The sequence below is a fragment of the Cupressus sempervirens genome, chromosome 7 (genome assembly GCF_028749045.1).
Source record: "Cupressus sempervirens isolate cs-2001-9-10 chromosome 7, ASM2874904v1, whole genome shotgun sequence".
In the NCBI taxonomy this organism is placed as follows: Eukaryota; Viridiplantae; Streptophyta; class Pinopsida; order Cupressales; family Cupressaceae; genus Cupressus; species Cupressus sempervirens.
Window position 1 is genome coordinate 94,958,941 of NC_143124.1, and position 24,350 is coordinate 94,983,290.

The window sequence follows — 24,350 nt, forward strand, 5'->3', positions numbered from 1 at the left end:
CAAGACCAAAATAGGCAAAAAGAAGCAGAAACTAAAAAATCCCAAGCCTGTTGAAGACAAAGGAGAGAACAAATTCAAGCTGTTGTGTTTTTAATCAATCAAAATCAGAAGCTCCAACCGTACCTGCAAAACCCATGTTGGATATTCAAAATCATGACCCCGCAGGGCTTCACTGTTAGACAAAATAGAAAACCATGTCCTCATTCTTAATGTAAAACTCATTAGACTCTATTATGTCCCTTTTTATAACAACAAATATTGACCTCGTTCTGGCTCTGGTAGAGGATGTGCAATAGGCGAGGATGGTTGCATCATGAACAAGGTTAAGAGAAGCTTAGCTATGGAAGAAGAACGTTCTCGAATTTCTTATCTGTTAAGAAGAGACAAATAGAGAACTTTCTGGAAGCTTATATATTGTATTTTTGGTCTGAAAAATAAATTAAACCCCAAGAAAATAAACATCAGCCAATAAGAAAAAAGGAATTAGTATACAGAAATTGATTTAAAAAATAAAAGTTTCTAAACTTTAGAATCTTGAATTATTTTTACTTAGCAAATTAATTGACAGGTGCTACTGAAAATATTAAGTTTCTAAACTTTAGAATCTTGAATTATTTTTACTTAGCAAATTAATTGACAGGTGCTACTGAAAATATTAGTTCCCTGCCTATAATAGGCAGGGACTAATATATATATATATATATTTCAGCTCTTCTCTCATCCAAGCTGCTCAAACTGCTGATTTGTCATTTAAAAATAATTTATTTCTCTTATATATCTTGAACATGTTAGGATGTGACTTTTCAAATTTAAAAGTCATGTCACTTGGTCGCATAAGTTTGTTAATAACATATTCCTTTGTTAATATTAAACTTGTCAAAATATACTTTTGGCAAACACAATATCCACCTTCGATACATATGTATTTTAAAAGATTTGCATTTGTTTTCAATACCAATCATAACTTTTATAATCAGAGAGTGATTAGTATGGCCAAGCAGAATTGTATCTCCTATTTCATAAGTATTTAATATTTATACTTTAGAAGATTATCGAGGTGTTTTCCCGTGCATAACTAGAAATGTATTTGCCGCAGTGTCTTAATCCTTTTTATCGTGGCTGTATTATTGGCCAATCTGGGAAACCCGATGGCACAAAATGAAGTCTCTGTTTTATATAATCGCATGTCTTCACTTGAATTAATATTTCTGTCAAAGGTCAATAAGGAAATCATTTATATAATTGTCGTCTTTATATATTAATGCTCTTTGTCTTTGCGTGGACGGCTTACTCTGGTCAGTGCTATCAACATGTTACCACTGTAGATATATTCTATTTATTCGCAACATCATTCTGGTCTTCATTGCTTTCAGAGTTGTCACCAAATAATTCCATCTCTGCCATGAACAGCTTCATTTGTCCTTTGTGTGACATGGCTCAAATTCTGCCATCTGGAACTCTGCTTTGGTCTCAACATAAATAATTATGTATCGGGCTATGCATATGTGTGTCTGGGTATGCTCTGAACCTTCCTCATCGTTGTCTATGTGCGCACAGGAATCTGCCCAATCCAAAGTTGAATAGCATATGTTTATTGTTTCTGCTTCCTCTATATGTTCGCTTGTGTGCTTGTTTCTACTTGTAGCTTCTATAAATGGTGAAGTTAAATTCAGAAGTCTTTGTAGATATCTTTGGGTGTAACATTGCCTTTGTTATGCATGATTGTTTTATGCAGATGTTGCTGTCATTCCACAAGTTGTTATTTATTGGGCACCATCTTTCTGAATGCTTGATCATATTTCAAGTGATGGCTGAATATAATTATTGACTCTATAAGGCAATACTCACATCTTTGTAATTGTTTGCAGCATTTCCATTGCCCTTTTTGTGTCATTTTTATCACAGCTTAATATGTCTTGTAACACTTCTTACATCTTTAATGCTGCAGGTGTTTTGATGTCCCCTTCACGTTATTATTGCAAACACCAGTATTATTTCAGATATATTCATGTCTACACAATATGGTGACTTTTATCCAGGTTCATTGTTACGAACTTCCTCATATCCAAGTCCTCCATATTGGTGTCATTGACCTTCCACTTGCAAGATATCAGGGACTAAAAATAGAATCCTTTCATCAACCTCTTTATTTGGGCCTTCTTTGCTGCTTCTACCTTGTTCTCAGCCATAGTCCTGTTAGGAAGTTAGAAGTGAGATAGTTTAGACCTCTCTAACCTTTGGTTTTGTCATTAAATTCGATTCCAACACTTAGAAAAATGTGTTTGATGGCTGCAAATGAGACTTAGAACCGAATGAGAGAGATTTCAAGTCTGAGGACTGTCGCATTAAGAGCACAAAATTAATCCCTTTACTGCCACAAAATTGGTAAAATCAGAATCTTGAAGCTATGAAATTGAAGATTTTTTTTGAGGACTAAGTCTGCAAATGGGTGCAATCAGACTCATAAGCTACTAAAACAATGGCTTAGATGACCTGTTTAGACTTCAAACGCAAACATAAGATTTTACCAATAATACACTAATCTGATTTCTTGGGACAGCCCTGCAACAAGTTTAGAAAGTTCTTTAATTGAATCTAATTTCAATGCAATTACATCATTAACTACGTGACTTGACAAGAGTACGGAGATATCTAAAGGTTCAAATGCGAAAACAAAAACCCTCTGTCATAAGCCGCGTATCTGATTTTCTGAGGACATGGTCTGAAACATACCTTGATGATTTTCCCTTTTAAGACCCAGTGAAAATGATCCTTACAAATTCAGCAAATCCCTTGATATGAATGAGCAACCTAATAATTTTTTCTGTTTTTCTGAAGAAATTGTCCGTCTTGGAGAAACTACAGACATAATAAATGTATTTCAGCCTTTTTGTCACTTGAATTTGGTCCTTGAACCTTGCCCTTTCAAGACCCTGCAATAGATGCTGATGTAGATTGATGACTTGGAAATTAGTTATAATTTTCTACAAAAACTCCAACCTTTATGGGATTTTTCAGACTTAAATCTGAAAATGACTACTTACAGTTCCTTTTAAGCACTTGGATTGTCTCAGATTTTATTGCAATTCAGATCTGGTTCTCCACACACCCTTGTCACTTGTCCTTTATAATCTCTGATTTTTTTCTTGCAAACTCATAGCTGCTGGAATCTCCAGATTTTGATCATATAAACTTCTTCTCTCACTTGCCTTTGCCCTTTCTTGGTGGTATTTAAACTTTGTTCTTGCTCATGGGCATTGCTATGGGCACTCTTTGGTTTCAGATCTCTATCCAGAATAGTGGCTGAGTTTACGATGGCTGTAGCTACACTTCTATCAGAAATTTAACTCTTCTTTTGACTCAAGCCTTGGTTGAATTCTTTATTGTATTTCATTTACTGCTGTTGGAAGTCTTTTAAAGATGTTTTTGCTTTGAATCCTATCCACACAGCCAATGTGGGATAATTGTTTTGCTTCTTGGGATTCATGTATATTGAATTTTAATTCATTTCACCTGCATTTTATCTCATGCCTTCAACCCCGCCTTCCTAGGGAAAATCAATCACTTCAAGGACACATCAGACCCTTATGAATTTGTTCTCATTTCCCTCTACTCATCCCTCAAAGGGAGATTCAACTCATATAAGATCAAATTGCCACCTCACCATTTCATTTGATCTATTACATGATTGCAAAATAGGGAAATTCGAACCTCATATGGACTGGTACTTGATTATCGTTAATCAAAATTCAAAGGGAAACCAGTTTGTTCATGGACTACCTCCATTTTCATGCTTTACTTCTTGATTAATCCACATTAGCCCTCAAGGGGAAAATCAACTTGCACAGGGACAACCAAAATCTTTCAAATTTGTCTTATTTCTTTTTGCATCTCCTAAGGGGAAATTCAATCTTTACAAGGACTTCCACTTTACTTGCTTTGTTGTCCATTAAGGGGCAAAATAGTCCTTCATAGGGACAAATCTAATCCTAATGCCTCATGTTTTCATTTATTCTAAATGGCCCTCAAGAAGAAAAACAATCCTCTTAGGGAATTGGGGAAAATCACAAGGACTTTCCCTATTTCACGCTAAAAAATATTCTAAGTAAAGAATCTAGTGGAAATTGACACGCTCAAGGACATTGTTTCTGTGCTCACAAGGGGAAATTCAACCCTTATAGGGACATTGACACAACATTTTTTATTGCAAATATCTTCGATCAATGGAAAAGTGACCCCCACCCCGTAAGGGATTTTTATAATTTCTCAAGTGGAATTTCATCTTTCATAGGGATTTTGATTATTTTTGGAGTGGAAAGTAATACTTCATTAGGATTTATGCCATTTTGGGGTGGGACATTTATTTTTATAGGGCTAGTGCAATTTCAGAGTGGAAATTCTATTTTCACAAGGACAAAGTGCATTCTTTAAGTGGAGATTTGATTTTTAGAAGGATTTTGCATATTTTAAGAGTGGAGAATTGATTTCCATAGGGATTTTGAAGTCCTCTTGCCATTAACAAGTATGACATATTTTAGACAAATTGAGTGACATAATGTCCCAAGACTAAAAAAATCTTGCTTAAATTTTTATAACTTGACCTCTATGAGCTCTAACCTTGATCGCCCTATTTACATCTGACACTTTAATTACTTGACCATTTAATCACTACTTAACTCTTCGAGCTTTGAGAGAACACCTCCACTGCTAAAACCCTACAACTACTGAGCGAAAGAGGGGGTTCCCATTTGCATCAGTTGTGATTGTTGCAAAGGGAAGACAAGATGAAGAGGTTTGACTTTCCCTCATCGAAAGCTATAAAGGGGAGAATTTTTCATTTGACGATGACATCCAAGGGAGATCAATATGGGGAATGATATATCATTCTCAACAACAACAACAAAAAGTCGAAACTCAATTCTTATGAAAGGTGGTAACATTTTCATCAATTAAGTTTAAAGGACATTGTTAAATATGTTGTCATTGATGTCAAAGTTTGATGATTAAGGTCTTATAAATTTAGAAGGATTACTCAAAGTAATAGAGAATTAGAATGAGCTACTTGGTTTTCTACTTAAGCTACTTGGTTGTATGGTTGAGCTACTTGGTTACTTTCTTAAGATATTTGGTTCTCTGGTTGAGTTGTTTGTGCTGCTTGGATTGCTTGAGCTACTTGGTTGCGTGCTTGAGTTGCTTGATTGTCTAGTTGAGTTTCTTGGATGCATGTTTGAGCTGCTTGGGTGTCTGCTTGAGATAGTTGGTTCTTTACTTTTTAGGCTGGTTGACAACTTCATTCTTCTTATCGCCAAGAAAGATTAACATGTTATCAAGTGTGTTAAATAGTTGGCTTCTATGAAAGCTCCATGGAATATACATTCTACACATATAAATGTTTGGCATTTCTCTTTAGGAATACAATTTTTAATTCATTCTCTCTTTTTGGGATGCAAGGACATAGGAGAGGTGACTAAGGTTGCATCTACAACTCTGTAATGCATTGAACAAAAAATAGTGAATTGTCTTTATTATGCTGATTCAGTAAATTAGTTAAAATAGTGGTTATAAATGATAATGTTATTGTGCTTAGCTTCTGGATTAGATTGTGTTGAGATTTTTATCATCAATGTTTCGAATCACACTACATGAACTTACATTATTTTACATCTCTTGCTCTCTCATCCTGATGATGGATCACAGTGTGATTCGAAACATTGATGGTAAACATCTCAACACAATCTAATCCAGAAGCTAAGCACCATAGCTTTCATGGATTGTGGAAATTTGATCTCCTTAATCATAATGTTATTCTCTTAAAAATGACGCGGATATATTTATTCATGCTGGGCAATGTTGTACGAGTGTCACATAATGTTTTTGATAGTGCAGTGAATAAGACAAAGAGGAGGAATCATGTACTACATGAATAGGAGTTTGAAATAGTGGAGGATTCATTTTTGCTTGGATGTAGTTTATGTTCATGATCTCATTTTCTGGTTAGAGTTTTTGATTTTGTCCAGCGATTTTGGTATGGAGTGTGCAACGCTTCTTCTGGGAGTGTTAGGAGTTGAGTAAATATATGTGCAGAGCATGTTATTGAATGGGCTATGTGCTTAGTAGTTCACATTGTGCGTGTGATTTCTTGTGTGGTAGTAGATTGGAAGATTTGGACATTGCTTTTCTTTATAGTAGAGAGCAATGTGATTAGAGTCGAGTTGCATTGATTATACTTTGAGTGATTGGGCAGAAAGAAAGATTGGTGGAAAACATGTGTTGGTAGGATTATGTTTCTCAACACTTATAAAACAAAATTAATGGATAATATATTGAATGGAGTTAGTAAGGCAAGAGACTAAGGTGTAGGTGTATTAGCACATAATGTGATTTTTTAGTTGTTGAGAAAGTCATGAATCAGATATAAATTTGAAGAGGGAAGGAGATGTTGAGTAAAAGTGCTTCCAGAGCACTCCATTGGTGTGTGTCTCTATATATACATATATAGTTCTTGCTTCAAGGAGATTTGTTTCTCACTTATGTAATCTTGTTTGGTGTCCATTTTGTTAATGAAAAATATTGTGTGCTATGTTTTGTTTTACGTGAAAGGGTTTTGCGCAAGAAATTTGGCATTTGCATCTTGATGATTGTCCTCTTGATGTGTTATGTGGCTTAAGATTTTAAAAACATTCCTAGCTTTTGATACTTGTGCTCATTGTTCATACGTCTAAAGGCCATTCATTTCATTTTTGAACATATATGCCTTAATATTCATGACATAAGCTATGCAAGTGCCTCATATATCTTGAATTTTAGGATAGTTTTAGATTGTTGTGCTCTTTTTCAAAGTTTTCAAAGGCTTCAAATAATACTTCCCCTATGCCTAAGGGATTATTCAATTAATCAGATCATATTAGCTAAAGATTGATTACAGTGTGTGAGAGAATAAAATTAAAAAATGACTATTTGACCATTGAATTGGATGATATTCAATAAATTGATCATATAACCTCTTTCAGTGGGATCTTACATATACCACACAACACATTCCGAAGGTCATGTGTTTATTCTTGTAAGACATGCTATGTTTATATTGACTATGTCAACCTATAAACTATTATGCAAATCATCAACAATCTACCATCAAGAAACATTCTTCTCTAGATGATTTTGGGTTTTAGTCTAGGTTGTGGCTTCATATAATTGTACTACAACTCTATCTTGAAGTTGGAAAGGTCTATACAAATTGCAAGATGGGCTACTTTTTCCCTTTGAATCCCTTCAACCACAACAATAAGCAATTCAATTTTTATGTTAGTGTGGAAAATTGTCTAACATGTAATGCCACAGATACACAAATCAACTCAAAATATGATGATTTTTTAACTATATAAATTAGTACATTAAATTTATTTAAATAAAAGGACAAAGAAATATGTCACAAACTTGTGCTTAGTTAGCTCTTGGAAGGAGTAGAATTCATGAGTCGGCTAAAATTTAAATTATATTTAAATTTTGAAGAGTCAAGGGGATAGGTTTTGATCCTAGGACTATGGACTCAACCAAAAACATTAAATGATGTGCATTAAGGTGCATAATGAATACATGAATGTACACATAAGAGTATAATAAGCATATGGATATGGCAAATTACATGTTTTGACAACATTGAGGCATTCCCTTTAAACCATGGTAAAAATAAATGAGAATTAACTTTGCTAGACAAATTTCAACATTGAACAGAGATATCTTGCAAATGACCTTTCCCTAATTTAAATAGATGAAATATAATCTTTTGCAGTGTCAAGTACTATCATCAAGAAGCACTTATTTTTTTTTTCTAGTGTATCAAATTCTTATAGTTAAATCAAGATACAATTGCATGATTTTTAGTCAAATTCACTAACTCGTATTACACGAATAGTGGTTCATATGAACCCATCTTTCAGGAATGGATGGCCTAATTACCACTCATTGTGTCCGGATAATGCTCAAGAGCTGAATCATTTAGACTTTTTGATGCATCCCCCATCCCAATATTACTTTAACTGAAATGCACATAACCATAAAATTCCTTACTACGATTAATTCTAGTGAACAAATTTACTTAAGCAAAACAAAGCTATAAAATATCTGCGGACTGACAGACTTTATTATCCATGAAAGTATAAAAGATGATACAAAAGCTGCTACTAAACTATTTCATTGGTTGCCCATTGGGGAGCAAATCTACAGCTTTCATATGCTATCATCAAACTTCAGGCATCCACTTATTCGTTGATACTTAAGATTAGGGAGGTTATCTATACAACTAATGTCCTCCAACCTTTCACACTCCCACAATTCTATCTCCTCCAGGGATGTCGGCAGGGCTACGATGTCCACTAAGACTTCATTTTGCACAAGTTGGAGAGTTTTAAGCACTGGACAACAGTAGCCAGAAATGGAAACTCTGGACACCTGCGTGTCTGCTATGTGCAGCAACTTGAGCGAGCGCAAGTAGGATGATGAAGTTGACTTCTCCCCAAAATTCAGTTGCTTAATTGGGCAACCAGAAATCTGCAAAGTTTGAAGACTAGCTAATTGACTGAAAGTTTCTGGTAAACATTTCACTCCTGAAGACTCTATAGATAAATACTCCAATTGAAATAGAAACCCCACAGACTCTGGCAAGTATTTTAGGTTGGGGCAATCAAAAATTGTAAGATGGGTCAGAGAGGACAAATATCCGATAGAAGGTGGCAGGCTTCTCAAGAGTGGACTGCCAATTTGTAAAGTTAATAGTTTACCCAGTTTATCCATTTCGCTAGCCATATTTCTTAGCCTGGTATCTTGCATATCAAGATGTCTCAAGTATCTCTTACTTGCGATTCCACAAGGAAACTCTTGCAATCTCCGGCATCCTGACAGGTCCAACTTCTCCAGCTTTGAAATGTTTTCGAGAAAGTTTGAACTGAAAGTTAGCTTCCTACAACCAGATAAATCAAGATGTTCCAGGCGTGTCAGCTGCTTAAAAGAATCAGGTAACTTCCTCAACTCCACGCAAGAGAATAAATCTAGATAGCGAAGTATTGTTAGTTGGCCGAAACGGGAAGGTAGTGATGACAACAGTCTACATTGTCGCAACTCCAGGTGCTCCAGTTTTTTGAGGTCGCAAAACTCTTCTGGCAATGTCTTAATAAGAAACTCTTCTCCTAGATAACCAATTAAGGCTATCTTTTTCAAATGATTTAGATCTGAAATTGAACTAGGAAATCTTTGCAATCCACTGCCCCAACCACAAGTAATATTCAACTCCGTCAATTGCTTAAAAGGAGGCTGCATTCATTTTTCAATTGATTTAGTTATAAAGTAGATAAACATCCATCAATTTAAGAACCATTTGGTATTGAAATCATTATACTTACATGCATACCATCTTCCCATAATTCTTTTAATGCTGTAGCTCCATAAATCTCTAAAATTCTTAAATTCTTCAGTGACTTCCATGATGGGAGCTTTGCATGCTTGAAGTCAAACCAGCGAAGCCAGACCAACTCTTCTGATAATTTGGTGAATTTGCTGCTGAAGTCATCTCCTGTTACAACAAGAAGTTTTAATCCAAGGGAGGGAGGCTTGGAGGGAAGAGACTGTAAGATTGGGTTCTGCATAATCTTCAACCATTTGTCAAAGGGCGGCTTGTATGGAGAAGAATAGCCAGGGAACTCGCGATGGGCAGAACATGCAGAAAATTGAGTTATAGTAGCCATTATCCCATGAATCTGCAAAATCTGCTGAATGGAAAAGTGAAAAGGAAACAAAGCAAAAGTGTGAATTCAAGTGATTGAATGTGGCCTGAAAGGTCTGGTAATTGTGATTTGCATGCTACGAATAGAGGGGATCTATAAAATTGAATTCTAACATTACCTCTGCATTTTCATTAATCAGGTTGAGTTGCGCTGATGACCAAAGGCGATAGGGAGGTTGTTCATTTGCAATTTCTCTTCCCAGATCCCTTAAGGGACCATTTGTTCACGAGAGCGTCCAATCCCTGCAGGCCATGCAATCTGCATCCATCCCATATTGAAGTGGCCAAACTTTTCTTTTCTCCAATGAAAAAACATGCAATATCCAAGAACATCTGTTTCTCTTCTTCATGTAAAGAGTCATAGCTTATTCTCAGCCTGCTTTTGATGTCCTTCGGAGCTATTTTTGAAATATCATACAATTGAGTTTTCCAATAGTCCTTGCTAGATCTGCCATATAGCTGACCCCCAAAGACCTCCAGTGACAAAGGCAGTCCACTGCAAACAATTACAAACAAATCCACAAGATCTTCAAACCCAGATAATGGAGAGGGTTGTAAGAATGCATGCCAACAAAATAACTGCTTTGCATGAGTTGCATTCAGAGCTCTCATTTGATAATTTATGGAGGTGCCACATGCTTTTAGAAAATCTAAGTTGCGTGTGGTAACAATAATCAAACTTCCGACCCCAAGGCTCTGTGGTGTTGGCAGTAGAGCGTCCAGTTGATCTTTATGATCCACATCATCTAAGATAATAAGAACAGAAACAAATTTCAAAAGGCTTTGTAAAATTTGTTTTCCTTTTTCTACATTATCAAAGGACACGCCTGTGACACCGAGATCTTCCAGAAGTTTCTTCTGTTTTTCAACCAACAGTCCCTTCACTCCAGCATCTGCAACGTCAGAAAGGAAAGAGGACCTTCTCATTGTCTGGTATTTCCTGTTATATATTTCTTTTGCAAGTGTAGTCTTACCAGAACCAACCACGCCCCAGATTCCTGAAATTCGGACCTTGGAATGACATTTTGCAGATTCAGTTTCAATCATTTCATCAAATTCTGACGCAGCTTCATTGAGTCCCACAGGATGCTTTGCTACTATTAATGGTACTTTTCTCTTTTTATTCAACACAACGTTCACAATATTCTTCAAAACCCTTTGCTCTTCACTCAACAACCTTTGCACATCACTGGATATGTGTGAAACATGATTAAAACTAAAGGGAAAAAGGCTAAACATTACTAAACTTATGATTCTTTGTCCTGAATTTGTAGATAAGATATATATTTGATTAGAAGGGATGGCATTGTAAAAGATGTACACGAGACAGATTAGAAGTAACTTACTCATCACTATTAATGATGTAGCCACTGAAGAATGAGACCTCGTGGAGTGCTGTCTCCCATTCTTTAATCTGTTCCAAGCTGAATCTACCCATTTCTTGATGTTGAAGAAAATCATTTGCATACATTCCTCTTGTCACCCATCGTAGATCATCAGGTTGGACAAGATAGAAAACAGGAATGATAGGTGTGCCAATTTTTCGCATAAAGGATACCTCGGCAAGACACCAGGGCGATTCTACAAAGCGGGGAGAGAAAATCGAAATACAGAGAGAAGCACTGCGCATTGCCTGTAGAATTACTTCAGGCAATATGTCCCCAAATTGAAGCTCCTCGGAATCAAGAAAAACTCTCAATCCCATGCCACCGAGGACATTGTAAATAGATCCGACCAGCGTGGGTCTGCTATCGGGTCCGCGATGATTGAAAAAAACATCGTACGGCAGCTTTTTAATTCGCATCTTTTCTAATGGTGTCGGGCATATAATCTTTTCAAAGTCTGCTACGGCTTCTTGAAGATCCACGGGATGCTTTGCTACCTCTAAAGGCACTATTTGCATTACTTCAAAAACATGATTTGCAATAGTCTTCAACATCATTCTTTCGTCGCTGGAGAAACATGGCTTTAAAAAGTTAGAAGAATCTTCACTAACCAGTGACGATTATAACGAAATTAAATATCTATAGGAAAACGAAAAATTCGCATGATAGAGAGGATACAGAGAAAGATGTGACAGAAATAATTATGAATTTCCTACTAATCATTATTGATGATTTCGCCATAGTACAGTGAGACGTTCCAGAGTGCCGTCTTCCATTCCTGGAGCTTTTCTGGGCTGTATCTACACTTTCTCTCATGCTCCAAGAAAGCATCCGCATATATTCCTTTCCTGTGACCCACCCATCGCAGGTCAGCCGGTTGAATATGATAGAAAATAGGAATAATGGGTGTGCCGCATTTGAGCATAAAAGAAAGCTCGGAAAGGCACCAAGAGGATTGTGCATATTTGGGAGAGAATATGGCGATACAGACGGAAGCAGTACGCATTGTTTCTTGTAGTACTGCCATAGGAAGGACGTTCCCAGATCGAAGCTCTTCGGAATCATGAAAAACCTTCAGTCCAATGCCACAGAGGACTTTGCAGATAGCTATGGACACTGTGTGTTTGACATCAAATCCGTGACAATTAATATATACATCGTATGCCGTCTTGTCTAACGGTGTTGAGGATGTAGCAGAAGCATCATCGAAAGAATTTATAGTCTCAGCCTCTGACTGATGATAATTTGTGGAGGTGGATGTCATGGAATTTATAGTCTCAGTCTCCGATTCATGAGAACTTATAGTCTCAGACATCGAAAGAATTATATTCTTAGTCTCTGTTTTGTGTACTTACACAAAAACAGAAAACCAGTGAAAGCGGGCAATTTGGCCTCTGGCGTTGAAGCGAATAGGCTCAAATTGGGAAGGGGAAGAGGAAGTGGAGTGACTAAGATAAAAAATGTGAGCGAGATGTAGAATGACGGAATACGGGTGGTTGGAAACCTCCTAGAAGAAACACAGAAGCACATTAAAATGGAAAAAACCAGTCGAACTTTTGGGATTATATTTAATTTTAGTTGAACCCATCTATAATCTGAACTTTTTTTGGGTTTAGATTTTTCTAAATTTTGTTGTGATGTGTGGGTGTTGAAGCTAACATGGTTTTGGATTCGGGTGGGTTAATCTGAAGTCTAATTTGACCATATTTAAGGCTCTCAAATATTTGTATGTTTATTATTTAAGGAAATATAAATATTCGAAATATATTACAAAAAAAATAATATTTATTTAAATAAATAATTTATTAATATTTAAATATATAGTTTATGTCTGTAATATTAGTGTATTTAAATTATAAATTTATCGATCATATTTGAAGAATAAATTTTACTTTGATTAATGAGGAAGATTATTATTGTAAAGAATTTAGATAAGATTTTTTTCATTTTAAAATAAAAAAGTGAATTAGTCTTATTTTCTTTAGTGAACTTACGGTTGTAGATTTCACAGTTTGACATAAGTGATTTGTTTCTAAGACCTATTCAAATTCCAAAAACTTCTTTCATTTTTTCTAATAATTATTATATTTTAAGTAATACTATATTTGACATTTTTAATTAGAATTTTTCTTGTCCTCCATATTGATATGGAAAATAAACATATTTAGTTTTGTGCAACCCTACAATTAAGCAAGGAATTAATATGAACTCATATATTAAATTAAAGCTATACTCCAGATTTAACTTCTCAATTGACACCTCAAACTGTAATTTTGAATGACATTCAATCCAAGGTGAAATAATACAGAATCAATCACAGGAAACAATACTGAATCAATCACAGGAAACAATACTGAATCAATCACATTGATTAATATTCCAATCAAATGGTTTGAAACTTTGAAAACCAGGTGATAGCAAGTGAACTGATATGATGCAACATCGTAGGCTATAATGCCCGTTCAATAGGGAAAATTTCTCCAACTCAAATAATACTTTAAAAAGAGGCGACCAAGAGTAACAATCCACCTGCTTTTTATTTTGAGGTTACAGGAAGGTTGATAGAGGAAAGATAACTTGGAAATAAAGGTGCCCCCAAAACGGACAATAAACGCTTAGAACAACCATTGTATATTTTAATCTTCAGATCCACTTCAATATACCATGTCACTTAAAAACAATTGGTTGCACATTGCCGGTAGTCTCTCAGAAACTATCACAAAGACGTTTGGAGGAGTCGATCGGATAGTTTCTTTTAATTTCGTGTTTCATGTGCTTAGGAGAACTTAACGAGCACACAAATTAAGGGCACCAATGAATGCTCGGAACGAGTCAATGGCATTATATTTTTGTTGTACTTCAGACTAATTCTAATATCCCAAATTTGTACGTTAATCAGCTTACCAATTCTGTATGAATATAAATACGCATATTATTATCTTTCCCATTTTTAAAGTCAAATCTCTCTGTGTGGCATTTTCTTAACCCCTAAAATAAATTGAAAACGTAAAATCTTATGTCATGGAGTTTGTCACTGGACATCGACAGATTCGACAGACAAACCCCTTTAATATCATGAAATCTTCGACAAAATCAAAGTCCAATCAACCCTCTTCCACCTTCCACGAAGCAGACTAAAACCACCAAATCCCCGTGTTGCATGTTTGTGATGGTACTCTGTTTTATTATTTTTCGATGGAGAATGGAGATGGATTCTTTGAAATCCTTCTTGCTGCTGCAACATGCACCATGCTTCCTTGAAAATACGATTTCGTTTAGAAGTTTTTATGGAGGCAAGGGCAATTCATACAGAAGAAATAATTTTTATTTTAGTTTTAAATTTTTAATGTATTTTACTTGTATAGATTGTTTTTAGTTGCCTCGATAGCTGGCAATACCCTGTCAATAATTATAAAAAACAGTTTGCATCTTAATATTTAATTAATTAGTAAATATCATAAAGTTGCATTCTAATCATTATGATCTTTCACTTGAGGAGAGGGTTACTACATTGTACTAATTTTAAGATTTTATTATTTTTATATAAAATTTATATAATCTTAATTTTCTTGAGATTTACTAGAGACTATTTATCTATTTAAGAATTAAGGTTTGAAGATGATAATATTCATTGCACAATTTATTTAATCAATGTCTAATGAAAATTATTCTAAGATACATTCATAAAGATTTATTCTAAACTTTACTATGATATTTTTAATAGTTAAATAGTTAAAAATAATAATTAATAAAAATATTAGGCAAGAGCCTACAACACAATGGTAAATTGTGAGCCTCTCATTCAAGAGGTCTTGGGTTTGACTCTACAAAAGCTTAATAATTAATGATAATTGATCACATCACATTATAATAATGAATCTTGGCTTTGGCCTCTTACTGATTAAAAAATAATAATAATAATATCACATTTTTCTTTCAAATAGAAATTGTATAATTTTTAATGAGTTTTAGCTATTTTATTTTTTTCTTATATTTATCACTTTGATAAATTTTTTTTTCTTGAAGATACATTCTATAGTTCATCTCTTTGTTCACACATTTAGTAAAGATGTTTCTTCTCAAATTCTCGTCTTGTCTTATTATAATAATCTTTTCTTTTACATCTTCACCACTTGACATCATTTTGTTTTCCCTTTTTCGACGAATTTTATTTTTTTCAAAGCACTTTAGAAGTTGGGAAGCTTAGAATTTTCTTCCCTAGATTTTATTTTCAATATAGCACCAATCCTTCATGGTTTTTGATGAATTGAGAAAAATCTTCTATCACGAGTCTATACAACTAAACCTAGCACTTGGTGAATATTCATCATTCGTCGAACTTGACTATGTTAATTAGTAGTATTTATAGCTTTCATTTGCATATAATAATTTATTCATCTTTTACATGTGATAAAATCAAGTGCTATCACATTGTTAAAGACCTTAACATGTTTGTGATTTGGGTCAGTTGAGAAAAAGTGTTATGTTCGATTTTCTTATTTCTAGTTGTTTGGTTTGTTAGGTATGGGTATGTAGGAAATCTCATAAGATTTTGTGGTGGAGCTTGGAGACGAAGCGACTATGGCAAGTAATGCTGCCCATATTGAACCACCGAGCATTGAGGAAGCTCTTAGAAAGGATAGAGCTGCCTTGACTTACTTGCGTGAAGGTGGTTTGATTCCTTTACTGGAATGCATAGAGGGTCGTGATGAAAGGGTTTCTAGTTATTTTGTTGATTCTTGGAAAGACCAATGGGTTAATGTTAATGGGCTTTTGTTTGAAATCTTTGAGGGGTTCATTGCTAATACCACAAGCCTTGCCCTAGAAGAGAGGAATTGGAGAAAATAGTTGAGGGTTGCAGATGAAAAAAGCTTGAGGATATTCTTTCAATTGGATGAGGGACGTGAATGATTCTGTTGTGGGTTTGTGCTAGAGAAACTTCTAGAGCCATGGGACGTCGTCTACTATGCCATTATGAGGTACATTACGCTTGAAGACATGTTTCAGGTTTTATACTATTATCACTATCCTATTCTCAACCACTTTAGGAATAGAGAGAATATTTCTTTTCCTTACCCGTTATTACACTCCATAGAGAACTCTATATAGAATGTGCATAAGAAGAGGCATGAGGGTAAGAGTTACACCATTTACCACCAAGCCCTAATGTTTCGCTTCTTTAGATTCCATAGGGGCCTTATCCCATAGGTGCAAATCTTGGTCACATCCCCCCTAAAATACATGCTACCCCACATACCCCTTCCCCTTTTGGTCAGTCCATGGAAAACAAGGGTCCCTCTTCCATTGTGAAAAAGAAAAAAATAGAAAAAAATGAGGTTCTTGATGTTGATAGTGTTGGAGCCTTGGGTAGAATGAAAATCCCTAGGACTAGCAAGAGATTGAGAGAGAAGAATCCCTCTAGCCCCCTTAGGTTAGGAAATATTTCTTAGCTTCAACTCTATTGAAAATACTGAGAAGAAAAATTGGCCTATGCCTAAAAGGAAAGTTGGCAGGAGGAATTATGGGGAACAGGATGAGGAGATTGCTAGTGAAGAGAAAGGCGAGGATACCACTATTGGTGGTTAGGAAAGTCCTATGCCATCCTGTGTGTTAGACCTTTAAGATTAAAGCAAACAACCCATGTTCTAAGGCGAGGGATGAGACAAGGGATCAGGGGATGAACACCTCTCCAATTAGGAACCTGACATGGAACCTTAGAATATGAGGACTAGGAATCCTATGGATAATCTTTATAACAATACCATGTAAGGAGAAAAGCATAAGGAAGTGAACCCCATGCCCTGGGGAATTGTTGAAAAGAATCCCCTTGTGAAGGCAGATCATGCCAGACTAGAGGAGACTATCACTATCTTAATTAAGAGGAACACAGACCTAGATGATAAGTTTGATCGGGTGGCAAACTTCTCAATTCGTGTCATGCACTTTGCGGCCACTACCCTCCACCTTCTGTAGGCGAATAAAGAGAATCTCAATGATGTGAAGGACATGGAGGCTGTTGGCTCCCTCTATGGTTTTCTTGCTAATGTCTGGTTGCGGCTCTTGTTGGAGAATCCAGATAAGTACAAGAATAGTTAGCTTCTAGACCTCTGGCTTTTGTTTTTTGTGTTTTGATGTTTACTGTTTACTATTGTGCCCATAGGGCTTCTTTGGTTAAATCTTGTTGATCCTCTTTGATGACCATAAATTTAAATTGGGACATGATTATATGTAATTATGTTAAATTTTGATTGTATTAGTTATAGATATAGAAATTTTTTAGTTTGGGGTCTGTTGGTAATAACTTACGATTGAGGTTCAATTATGTTTTTTGTCTTTGGACCAACCCCCACTTTGGTTGCTTTCCATTCTGGACTACTCACCTATGAGGAGTTCTTAGCTGTTGTTATGCCTTTTTCATGTTTCTTTTGTTTGTTTTGTTTTCATGTTCTTTCTGTGGACACTGTTTGGTGCTCCCTCTGCTAGCATTTGCCCTTTGTATTGTTTCTAGTCCCTTAGACCCTCATTGGTCTTTTGTTGGACATTAATAAATATATCTTATCTTATCTAAAGATTAATAATGGAGATATATATGTTTTGTTGGTATTTTGGAAAAGGTTTTCAAATGATAGATTATGTGAAGATTGAGAAAATCACTTAAATAGAAGATCAAACAATGAACCTATGCGATTTATAACCATTTATAATGTACTTAGAATGGTTACATCATGCGGGCCTTGGTAAAAGGAACAAAATGCTTCAAAATGGTTACCAAAATCATGAATTATCATGCTCAACATTAGTATATCATGCTTGAATTTGAACAATTAGGATGGAATAAATCATCAAAAAGATAGAATTAATGAAGGATTAAAATTTTATAATAAAAGAGTGTTGACAAATTGGCATCTAGATTATCTAAGTCGTTATACAAAAATGAGTGTAGAATACAATGTGAAATTGAAAGCACATGCAATTTTGGCATTTCAATTGCATGTGAGGTCAATTTATCTTGTCATAACTCTCTTATTTTGCATACAATATGTTCCTTCTAACATTTCATTGAGCAAGGACACGTATTCATGAGAGGATATCAAGAGGATAATAAGTTGTATGTAATTAACACTCAGATTGCTTCATATAGTTTTGCCATTTAATATATCAATTGCCTCGTATATGTAACATGGCTAAAATATGCTTAGTAGAAACTAGTTTATGATAGTGTTACCCCAGTAGTGGGGTATGTCGAGATGAGTTTTCAGGACGTGGGGAAAATGGGCCTCATTTTTGGGACGGCTGGGGGATGATGACGAGGGGAGGACAGGGTAGGGAGGGGTATTAGTATACACATAGAACTTGAAATGCTAGTTATGAAATGATGTTTCAGTTGAACATAGCAAATCAAGATAATTTAACATAGAAAAATTGCAACATGAGCTAGAACAATTGAACATTCAACATAGTAAGATATTACATACCTAATAGTAACATTCAAATGTCAAAATTCAAATAGAAATTCAAGTACCCATCCCAAAGTTGACATGGTTGCAGAATGGTGGAGGTGGGGGTACTTGGGTACTCAAGCACTTGGCTGGGGGACAGGTACTTTAGGTTTGGGAGGGGGGTGCGAGTCCTTGTGTTGCACTAGTTAACGACTACTGAATTTTTTAATGTCCTTTCAAAATGATAATTTATTAAGGACAATAAATCAACTTCATGGATAAATCATGTATAAATTTTGAATGTATTAAAAGTTATTATATTATGTAGATTATTGATGGTAGAAATAAATTTAATGAGTTATAGTTTATTTGAATTATTAATTAATTTCTAACATAAAATTTGAGAAGTCTAATTATAGAGTTTATCTTTTGGGTGAATATAAACTTTCTTGAGGTCTAATATAGAGTAATTCAATATGTATAAAGGCAACAATGAAATTAAAGAAATTAATTTAATCGTAAGATCTAAGGGATAATGGGTTTTTAAAATAATAAATGATAAATTTAAAAAATAAACACAATCAATAATAGTAATTAGTTTCATGATGAACAACTTATTGTCTTTTTTAAAGATTAATTTTTTTAATAATATCTCATAGTCAAGACTGGATGGTGGCAATCTATATCCTACCTTACATTCTCCATATTTTCTACTAAATAGTTGGTTGTACAAGTGTGACATGGCTACAAATGATGTGATAGTCTATTTGCATATAACTTTCATTTCATTTTAGTTACTTCTAGTTGAACCCATCTATAATCTGAACTTGTTTTTGGTTTAGATTTTTAAAATTTTTGTTGTGATGTGTGGGTGTTGAAGCTAATGTGGTTTTGGGTTCGGGTGGGTTAATCTGAAGTCTAATTTGACCACATTTAAGGCTCTCAAATACTTGAATGTTTATTATTTAAGGAAATATAAATATTCGAAATATATTACAAAATAAATAATATTTATTTAAATAAATAATTTATTAATATTTAAATATATAGTTTATGTCTGTAATATTAGTGTATTTAAACTATACATTTATCAATCATATTTGGAGAATAAATTTTACTTTGATTAATGAGGAAGATTATTATTGTAAAGAATTTAGATAAGATTTTTTTCATTTTAAAATAAAAAAGTGAATTAGTCTTATTTTCTTTAGTGAACTTACGGTTGTAGATTTCACAGTTTGACATAAGTGATTTGTTTCTAAGACCTATTCAAATTCCAAAAACTTCTTTCATTTTTTCCAATAATTATTATATTTTAAGTAATACTATATTTGACATTTTTAATTAGAATTTTTCTTGTCCTCCATATTGATATGGAAAATAACCATATTTAGTTTTTTGCAACCCTACAATTAAGCAAGGAATTAATATGAACTCATATATTAAATTAAAGCTATACTCCAGATTTAACTTCTCAATTGACACCTCAAACTGTAATTTTGAATGACATTCAATCCAAGGTGAAATAATACATAATCAATCACAGGAAACAATACTGAATCAATCACATTGATTAATATTCCAATCAAATGGTTTGAAACTTTGAAAACCAGGTGATAGCAAGTGAACTGATATGATGCAACATCGTAGGCTATAATGCCCGTTCAATAGGGAAAATTTCTCCAACTCAAATAATACTTTAAAAAGAGGTGACCAAGAGTAACAATCCACCTGTTTTTTATTTTGAGGTTACAGGAAGGTTGATAGAGGAAAGATAACTTGGAAATAAAGGTGCCCACCAAACGGACAATAAATGCTTAGAACAACCATTGTATATTTTAATCTTCAGATCCACTTCAATGTACCATGTCACTTAAAAACAATTGGTTTCACATCGTCGGTAGTCTCTCAGAAACTATCACAAAGATGTTCGGAGGAGTCGATCGGATAGTTTCTTTTAATTTCGTGTTTCATGTGCTTAAGAGAACTTAACGAGCACACAAATTAAGGGCAACAATGAATGCTCGGAACGAGTCAATGGCATTATATTTTTGTTGTACTTCGGACTAATTCTAATATCCCAAATTTGTACGTTAATCAGCTTACCTATTCTGTATGAATAAATACGCATATTATTATCTTTCCCATTTTAAAAGTCAAATCTGTCTGTGGCATTTTCTTGACCCCTAAAATAAAATAAAAAATGTAAAATCTTATGTCATGGAGTTCGCCACTGGACGTCAACATATTCGACAGACAAACCCCTTCAATATCATGAAATCTTCGACAAAATCAAAGTCCAATCGACCCTCGTCCACCTTCTACGAAGCAGACTAAAACCACCAAATCCCCGTGTTACGTGTTTGTGACGGTAGTCTATTTTATTATTTTTCGATGGACAGTGGAGATGGATTCCTTGAAATCCTTCCTGCTGCGGCAACATGCACCATGCTTCCTTGAAAATACGATTTCGTTTAGAAGTTTTTATGTAGGCAAGGGCTATTCATACGGAAGAAATAATTTATTTTTTAATTTTAATTATGTAATGTATCTTACTTATATAGATTGTTATTAGTTGCCTCGATAGCTGGCGATACCCTGTCAATAATTATGAAAAACAGTTTGCATCTTAATATTCAATTAATTAGTAAATATGATAAAGTTGCATTCTAATCATTATGATCTTTCACTCGAGGAGAGGGGTTACTACATTGTACTAATTTTAAGATTTTATTATTCTTATATAAAATTTATATATTCTTAATTTTCTTGAGATGTACTAGAGACTATTTATCTATTTAAGAATTAAGGTTTGAAGATGATAATATTTATTGCACAATTTATTTAATCAATGTCTAATGAAAATTATTCTAAGATACATTCATAAAGATTTATTCTAAACTTTACTATGATATTTTTAATAGTTAAATAGTTAAAAATAATAATTAATAAAAATATCACATTTTTCTTCCAAATAGAACTTGTATAATTTTTAATGAGCTTTAGCTATTTTATTTTTTTCTTATAGTTATCACTTTGATAAGAAAAAAAACATTTCTTGAAGATACATTCTATAGTTCATCTCTTTGTTTACACATTTAGTAAAGATGTTTCTTCTCAAATTCTTGTCTTGTCTCATTATAATCATCTTTTCTTTTACATCTTCACCACTTGACATCATTTTGTTTTCCCTTTTTCGACGAACTTGAATTTTTTCAAAGCACTTTAGAAGTTGGGAAGCCTAGAATTTTCTTCCCTAGATTTTATTTTCAATATAGCACCAATCCTTCACGGTTTTTGATGAATTGAGAAAAATCTTCTATCGCGAGTCTATACAGCTAACCCTGGCACTTGGTGAATAATCATCATTCGTCGAACTTGACTATGTTAATTAGTAGTATTTATAGCTTTCATTTGCATATAATAATTTATTCATCTTTTACATGTGATAAAATCAAGTGCTATCACATTGTTAAAGACCTTAACATGTTTGTGATTTGGGTCAGCTGAGAAAAAGTGTTATGTTCGATTTTCTTCTCTCTAGTTGTTTGGTTTGTTAGGTATGGGTATGTAGGAAATCTCATAAGATTTTGTGGTGGAGCTTGGAGACGAAGCGACTATGGCGAGTAACGCTGCCCATATTGAACCCCCAAGGATTGAGGAAGCTATTAGAAAGGATAGAGCTGCCTTGACTTGCTTGCGTGAAGGTGGTTTGATTCCTTTACTGGAATGCATAGAGGATCGTGACGAAAGGGGTTCTAGTCATTTTGTTGATTCTTGGAAAGACCAATGGGTTAATGTTAATGGGCTTTTGTTTGAAATCATTGAGGGGTTCATTGCTAATGCCACAAGCCTTGCCCTGGAAGAGAGGAATTGGAGAAAATAGTTGAGGGTTGCAGATGAAGAAAGCTTGAGGATATTTTGTCGATTGGATGAGGGTCGTGAATGATTCCGTGGTGGGTTTGTGCCAGAGAAACTTCCAGAGCCATGGGACGTCGTCTACTATGCCATTATGAGGTACATTACGCTTGAAGACATGTTTCAGGTTTTATACTATTATCACTATCCTATTCTCAACCACTTTAGGAATAGAGAGATTATTTCTTTTCCTTACCTGTTATTACACTCCATAGAGGACTCTATATAGAATGTGCGTAAGAAGAGGGATGAGGGTAAGAGTTACACCATTTACCACCAAGCCCTAATGTTTCGCTTCTTTAGATTCCATAAGGGCCTTATCCCATAGGTGCAAATCTTGGTCACATCCCCACTAAAATACATGCTACCCCACATACCCCTTCCCCCTTTGGTCAGTCCATGGAAAACAAAGGTCCCTCTTCCATTGTGAAAAAGAAAAAAATAGAAAAAAATGAGGTTCTTGATGTGGATAGTGTTGGAGCCTTGGGTAGAATGAAAATCTCTAGGACTAGCAAGAGATTGAGAGAGAAGAATCCCTCTAGGCCCCTTAGGTTAGGAAATATTTCTTAGCTTCGACTCTATTGAAAATACTGAGAAGAAAAATTGGCCTATGCCTAAATTTAAAGCTGGCAGGAGGAATTATGGGGAACAGGATGAGGAGATTGCTAGTGAAGAGAAAGGCGAGGATACCACTATTGGTGGTCAGGAAAGTCCTATGCCATCCTATGTGTTAGACCTTTAAGATTAAAGCAAACAACCCATATTTTAAGGTGAGGGATGAGACAAGGGATCAAGGGATGAACACCTGTCCAATTAGGAACCTGACATGGAACCTTAGAATATGAGGACTGGGAATCCTATGGATAATCTTTATATTGATACCATGTAAGGAGAAAAGCATAAGGAAGTGAACCCCATGCCCTGGGGAATTGTTGAAAAGAATCCCCTTGTGAAGGCAGATCATGCCAAACTGGAGGAGACTATCACTAGCTTAATTAAGAAGAACATGGACCTAGAGGATAAGTTTGATCGGGTGGCAAACTTCTCAATTCGTGTCATGCACTTTGCGGCCACTACCCTCCACCTTCTGTAGGCGAATAAGGAGATTCTCAACAATGTGAAGGACATGGAGGCTATTGGCTCCCTCTATGGTTTTCTTGCTAATGTTTGGTTGCGGCTCTTGCTGGAGAATCCAAATACGTACAAGAACAGTAAGCTTTCTAGACCTCTGGCTTTTGTTTTTTGTGTTTTGATGTTTACTGTTTACTATTGTGCCCATAGGGCTTCTTTGGTTAAATCTTGTTGATCCTCTTTGATGACCATAAATTTAAATTGGGCCATGATTATATGTAATTATGTTAATATGTTAAATTTTGATTGTATTAGTTATAGATATAGAAATTTGTTAGTTTGGGGTCGATTGGTAATAACTTACGACTAAGGTTCAATTATGTTTTTTGTCTTTGGGCCAACCCCCATTTTGGTTGCTTTTTAATATAAAAAATAGAGGTAAGAGCTTTGGTTGCTTTCCATTCTGGACTACTTCTCACCTATGAGGAGTTATTAGCTGTTGTTATTCCTTTTTCATGTTTCTTTTGTTTGTTTTGTTTTCATGTTCTTTCTGTGGACACTGTTTGGTGCTCCCTCTGCTAGCATTTGCCCTTTGTAATGTTTCCAGTCCCTTAGACCCTCATTGGTCTCTTGTTGGACATTAATAAATATATCTTATCTTATCTAAAGATTAATAATGGAGATATATATGTTTTGTTGGCATTTTGGAAAAGGTTTTCAAATGATAGATTATGTGAAGATTGAGAAAATCACTTAAAT

At 34.7% G+C, this 24,350-nt stretch overlaps 1 long non-coding RNA gene and 1 pseudogene across 3 annotated transcripts in view; one reads left to right on the forward strand and one right to left on the reverse strand.

The window, feature by feature from the left end:
* LOC149545654 (uncharacterized) overlaps positions 1-24,350 on the forward strand; it is a 71,386-nt gene that overhangs the window by 38,114 nt on the left and 8,922 nt on the right. The window contains exons 2-4 of one of the 2 annotated variants that reach the window (XR_016353612.1): positions 1,411-1,515; positions 1,736-1,837; positions 1,949-4,973. The exons of the other annotated variant lie outside the window; for it this stretch is intronic. This is a non-coding gene — a long non-coding RNA (uncharacterized LOC149545654). Of the gene's footprint in view, positions 1-1,410; positions 1,516-1,735; positions 1,838-1,948; positions 4,974-24,350 lie in introns of those variants that run through there. 2 annotated transcript variants of the gene reach the window in all.
* On the reverse strand, positions 8,115-12,711 carry LOC149545655 (disease resistance protein Roq1-like; annotated as a pseudogene). The gene is made up of 5 exons (XR_016353610.1): positions 11,880-12,711; positions 11,125-11,730; positions 9,898-10,967; positions 9,399-9,764; positions 8,115-9,309 (listed from the first exon to the last, which is right to left on the reverse strand). The product of XR_016353610.1 is annotated as a disease resistance protein Roq1-like (transcript).